General features: G+C 35.4%; 1 pseudogene; it reads left to right on the forward strand.

Annotated features, from left to right (window-relative positions):
• Positions 1 to 392: 392 nt before the first annotated feature.
• Positions 393 to 5,335, forward strand: LOC114458557 (protein canopy 4-like; annotated as a pseudogene).
• The last annotated feature ends 845 nt before the right edge of the window (positions 5,336 to 6,180 follow it).

The raw sequence follows: 6,180 nt of genomic DNA on the forward strand, positions 1-6,180 counted from the left end.
AAAAAAAAAAAACTGTTTTAATCTTTAAATTGAATGTAAGAATGTGTGTCTTTGTGTGTTAACCCTGAGGTGGACTGGCGACCTATGAGTGGTGTACCTTTAAAGACTTTTTAAAAACTTATTAAAATAATGCAATGGGCTCTGGCGCCCTCGTGTGGCCTGGAATAGCAAAAGCATAGATAGTTGAAAGATTTTTAATTCATATGTGGGAATTTTCATTTTTTTTAAATTACTTTACAAATTAAAGTAGAATATAGAAAACTAAAAACACTTATTAAATTAATGAGTTAGACTAACAAAACACAAACATTAAAATAAACACCTAAATAAAATTAAAATGATGTGAAAACAAAAATGGCCTCAATTCCTGATGAAAAATGGAGTAAATTAAAAACAAATAAAATGACAGCAATAATATTCCATTATTATCATATATTTATAAAATATTAATATAATTACTGAAAATATAACATCAAACCTGGAGTTAATGACAGGTGTTACAGGCACGGCCTGTCTCTTTAAGAGAGGTGTTGCATTGTGGGAGGTGGCGGCATAACCGGGTTGTTTACGTGTGGGTAATGTAGTGTTTCCGGTCAGTCCGGGTGTAGATGTTCTCCGTGTGTGCTCTCTCTGTAAAGTTATCATGCAGCGTGTTCATGACCATAAAGAGAGGATTTAAGTACATCATACCCTCAGATACTTGCCTGGGTTAGGGTTAAAAATACATAACCCAAAAACAATGCCAAATAAAAACTTTTGGAGAACAAGACAATGAAAGTAATGTAAAACACAAAAAAATAAATAAATCAAAAAACAACAAAATGAGGGGAAAAACCAATAAATACACCGTCAAAAGCTAAAAGAACAACAAAAGTAAAACGGGGAATAGTAAACAACTCAAAAACAAGTATAAGCGTAGATATGTACCGGTATGTGTGTTTTATATGTGTAAGTTTAAGTTAAATCCTGTTGAACATCCTCTCTCGCTCCCTGTTCTGATCGATGCTCGACTAGCCATGCCTGTAACGTTTCACTGCGCATGCTCCGATCATGCCGATGTGGCCGTTGTCTTCCAGACCTTCCTGACGTCACCCAGAGTTTAGGATGAAATAATGAGTGTAAATAATGAAGCTTTTTATGGTTTTACAGCTGTTTGGTGTTTATAGTGGAGTCAGTGTGGAGGAAGGAGATAGACTTATCAACAAATGTGAAGGTAGGATTATTTTAATCAGGCTCTACTACTGTGTATCAACAGAGAGTAATGAGTCATTACGTGTTTATAACATGTATAATAATCAAAGATTTGTCCAAACAGAATGATAAAAATCTATTTATACTGATAAAGCAACAGGGACTGCACTCACCTCTGAAGGTGTGCTATGGTATCTGCCACTAAGATGTTGATAGTAAATATAATACTTCTTTTTTTCTTCTTCTTGTTATTAATTGTAAAATGAATGAATCTGTGATAACCACATTTATTTATTTATTTAAATAATATCCAGTGTTATCCAGGAAGTTCTATTATTATTTGCATCTTAAAAATTTAAATCCTTGTTTTAATCAGAAATAAAAATGCATTAAAAAGTGACCACAAAACGGTGGAAAAGGTGGTAAAATGGGATTTTAAAAAAACACAGAAAATTGTTAAAAGTTGCAAATGAGAGAAAAGTAAAAGAAAAAAAGAAAAGAAGGGGAAAAAGAGGGGGGGGAGGGGTTGCAAATTAAAGTGACCAAAAACGGACGGAAAAAGTGGTTAAAAAAAAAAAATAATAATATATGACTCAATTGTCAATAATGGAACAATGAGTTTAAACTGGCAAATAATAGGCATGACAAATGGTGAATGTGATTAAAATGGCAAAATTAGTATGAAATATGGTGAAAAGAGGTTAAAAGTGACAATAATGGGTCAACATATGCAACATTAGGTGGAAAAAGTGGTGGAAAAGGTTTATAAGTGCTGAAAATGTCTTCAACGTGGAAAAAATGTGCAGAAAAGGTAATAAAAATTTGTTGGAGAAGTGACAGAAATGTAGCAAAAAATGCACTAAAAGGAGCAAAAAATATGGCAAGAAATAGTGATGAGAATAGGTTAAAATATGGCAAGTTTGGTGCAGTTGCAGAATGCCCTTATTGTGGCAATTAAAAATAGAAATAAAGTGTAACCTTTAAAAAAGAAACATTTTGGCTTTTCTTCTAATCTCATAAAAATAAAGTTTGCAATCACAAATGTTATTTTAGAACAGTAATGATAAAGCTATTTATTAATAAAGTTCAAAGAAAAAAGAGCAGCTGTTAATGGATCTTCTTCATCCTCTAGTGTGTAAGTTCTTGATGGTGGAGATGCAGGAGGCACTGGAGAGGACAGGTCGGTCCAAGGAGGTGCTGGAGTTGGGGGAGGTGCTGGACACGGGCAAGAATAGATGCAATATTAAATAGTACACGTTGTAAGAACACACTCATCAACCATAATTATCCTTAAATAGCTTTAGAATGCTTAGGATTTTAAAGCATTGCATCGTGGGTAGTTGATGATCTGTGTGTTGATGTTTAGGGAGACCTGTTTGACTGAGGCCGTGGATAACATCTGTGAACGCATCCTGCAGTACAGCGTTCACGCATAGAGGCCTGGAAGTCTATGCTACGCCAAGGTCAGTCCACCGCCTCATTGTTACCTTTAAACAATCCTCCACTGGTTTTACAAGTTTGGCCTAAAACCTTTGAAATGTAATTATTAGAAGATCTATGCCTAACCAAACATTATTTGTTTAATTATTGTTTTTTTATTTGGCTTTCATAAATAATTATGCATATTTACAGATATTGTACATGATATGAGTGATAACACGTGTTATAAAGGCTATTTTACACAATAGGTGTGGCTACAGATTTATACTTGTTCGTTGGTGTACCATGGGCACTAAAAGTCTGGGAACCACTGATCTACACAACTAAAAAATACAAACATGTAGAGGCAGCTCAGTGGGAGCACTAAACAGAAACTAAAAAGGAGAAGGAGATCAGAAACACAGAACATATAAAGAAGCATAAACTGAATATAGGTCATTTTTTCACTCCAGTGTATTTTGCCAGATCAGCATTTCTTTGAGAGAAATTGTCAGGTTTCCAGATGTTTATGTTTTGCCAGATTAAACTGATGCTGATGTGTTTTATTTTCATAGCATCATATGTGAGTGAGGGGCTTTGATAAGATGACATAGTGGTACATTTGTATTTCTATGAGCATTTGCACATCTGTACGTCATAATGCACATGATGACAGTTAGACATTGGTGTAGTGAGTAAATGTATGTATATTACTGGAATTTATTTATTCTTTTGCCATATTATAGTAATCCTGGGGTCGTGATGATGGGGCCTTTGAATATTGTTGGCCAGGGTACAGCGGTGTTAATCTGGCCCTGCCGTGAGGGAAAGGATGTTTATTTATGTGGAAATGTTCTTCTCACTCTCATCCTTGTCTGTTTCAAACACCGTCTAACCTGGTAAAAAACTACACAAATCATCACTGACTCCTAAATCAGAGACACCAGTGCCTGTTTAACTTTAATGTGTCTATAAAGCTCTGTTTGTTTGTAACGCTGCTGTGCTCTGTGAAAACATGACTCAGCTTTAATCAGCTTCACCTGCTCAGTGTTTAAACATCTCATCAGAGCTACAGAACATCTGGATAAAGTTGTTCTGTTGTTGTGGATTAGATCATCAATACCAGTGATTGTAGAGTATGAAACATCACAGATTATTGATAACTTCTGATACTGTAAAATATTCTGACCTCTAGTGGTGAAAAAACACTTCTTACACGTGATGTTTGCACATTTATTTTTGTTTAATCATTACGGTCTGGAATGATGTCATCAGAATTATTTAAATTAGGTTAATTTAAATTAATTTGATCAAAACTTAATCAATATACCTGATCAGATTCAGTAAATCATTGATCTCTGAGGGTAAATATAGTGACATTAATGCTGTTCTCATACATCTTTATATGACATGAATAATTAAAAAGGAACAGTCAGAATAATCCATGTCACTACAACTTATATCTACTTTTTAATTGTATTTTACTCATTATTTTAAACATAGATTTTTGTTTAATTATAGTTTTCTTTTTTATTGGTATTTATTTTGTTTCCTCACAGTACAACTTATATCTTCCTTTTAATTGTATCTTTCTTTTCTTTTTCATCCATTTTTGTTTAATTATGGGTTTTTTATTTTCTTATGGTCCATGTGGGCTCCCCATGTTGGTGACCCCTGATTTAGAGAAACTAAAAGCAGCACGAGTTGGCATTTTTTGAAAAAGCTGCTAAAGGATCTAAAAAGCAGGCTGAATGCTTCACTCCAATAGGATGTTTACAGGCAGTGGGGCCGTGTGACATCATCAATCACCTGATTTCAAGATGGTGGAACACAGGTTCTTAAACGGTAAAATAGTCCCATTTTTAAAAGTTAGTAAAATAAATTTGGTGCATAATAATAAGTTTTGTTTGGTATAGATCTTCTAATAGTATATTTCAATCATTTTAGACCTAACTTGTAAAAAAAAAAAAAAAACTGGACGATCCCTTTAAAGCTGATCATGTTACCCAAGCAGGAAGTCATTGTTTTTTGTTGTGACTACAGGGAACCAGTCAGACCATTACCACACTAAAAAACCTGGTGGGTAATAAGTGAAAGTGGACCTGGGAATGCCGTACGAGCTGTGGGACCAACCGTCTGCAGAGGTCACCGACATGAAGAAACATTTATTTGTTTTTGTTAAAAGTTAAATCAACACAAGATTCATTCATAATAGGTAATAGTTTAGTGTTCTAAATAACATGTGTTTACTAATGCAGTTGTGTGTGTGGGTGTGTGTTCAGTGTGAGACCATGCTGGAGCAGTACGAGGACGTAGTGGAGGACTGGTACTTCCATCACCAGGACCAGAGGCTGGAGAACTTCCTGTGTGAGAAGCACATCCTGAAGATGTCAGAGCAAGGTGACAAATATAAAGAAAGAGCAGACAATGCAGAGTGGAATCAAAAAAGTACCGTATTTGAGAGTTAAACTTACCAAGTCTCCTTAGTGCAGCAGTTCCTGATTAGAACCACAGGAGATGCTAAATGTACCAACTTAAAAAAAGACAGAAAAACCCTTGAGATACCAGGGGTTCTCAACCGAGACACTGGGAAGTGGTCGCCAGAATATTTTCTGAACAATTTGAGCCCATTTTTGCTTATATTTTACCATTTTTTTCTGCAACTACACCAAACTTGCCATATTTTAACCCATTTTCATCACTTTTAATGCATTTTTGCTACATTGCTCCCATTTCTGATACTTCTCCATCAAATTTCAATGTCTTTTCTGTACATTTTTTCCACTTTCAAGACATTTTCAGCACTTATAAACTCTTTACATCATTTTTACCACCTAATGTTGCATATGTTGACCCATTATTGTCACTTTAACCTCTTTTCACCATATTTCATGCTCATTTTTTTTTCTTCAATTTAACCACATTCATGATTTGTCATGCCCATCATTTGCCAGTTTAAACCATTTGTTCCAATATTGACACTTTGAAACCTTTTTACCACTTTTTCTGTCTGTTTTGGCTGCTCTAATTTGTAAGTTTTAACCAGTTTAGCTCCTCCCAGTTGACTCTCTCTGAGTCGAGCTTCCTTCCTGTTCCCTCGCCGCTGTGTTCCCACAGGTGTTGGTTTGTTTTTATTATCCACACTGAGTGCACAGGTCATGTGACGGGTGGCCCCTGGAGCTGCTCCAGGGTCTCTGGGAGCTGGAGTCCACTCTCCAAAGCACTGGGTTTCTTTCCAGTGACGGCGCAGCCACAGCTGAGTTTTTTCCACCAGGCGACAAACCACCACGTCTGTGAAGAAGTAACAGAAGTCCTGAAAGTCCATCCTGAGAGAGAACTGGAGCAGTTAGCATATTTTGACTTTTAAAAAAAGGACATTTGGACTGACCTCAACATCCACAAAGTACTCAATGTTTTCGTGAATCTACTTTGTAACGGCGAAATATAATATAGTAAATAAATAAGTTGTTATTGTTCATAAGGTTTAAAACTAAATGTATCTCTTTATAACAAATATTTGAAGACTGAAGTCACTCCCCTTTATCATGTCTTATTACAATCTGTCCTTGA

The sequence above is a fragment of the Gouania willdenowi genome, unplaced genomic scaffold (assembly GCF_900634775.1).
Source record: "Gouania willdenowi unplaced genomic scaffold, fGouWil2.1 scaffold_127_arrow_ctg1, whole genome shotgun sequence".
Taxonomy (NCBI): domain Eukaryota; kingdom Metazoa; phylum Chordata; class Actinopteri; order Blenniiformes; family Gobiesocidae; genus Gouania; species Gouania willdenowi.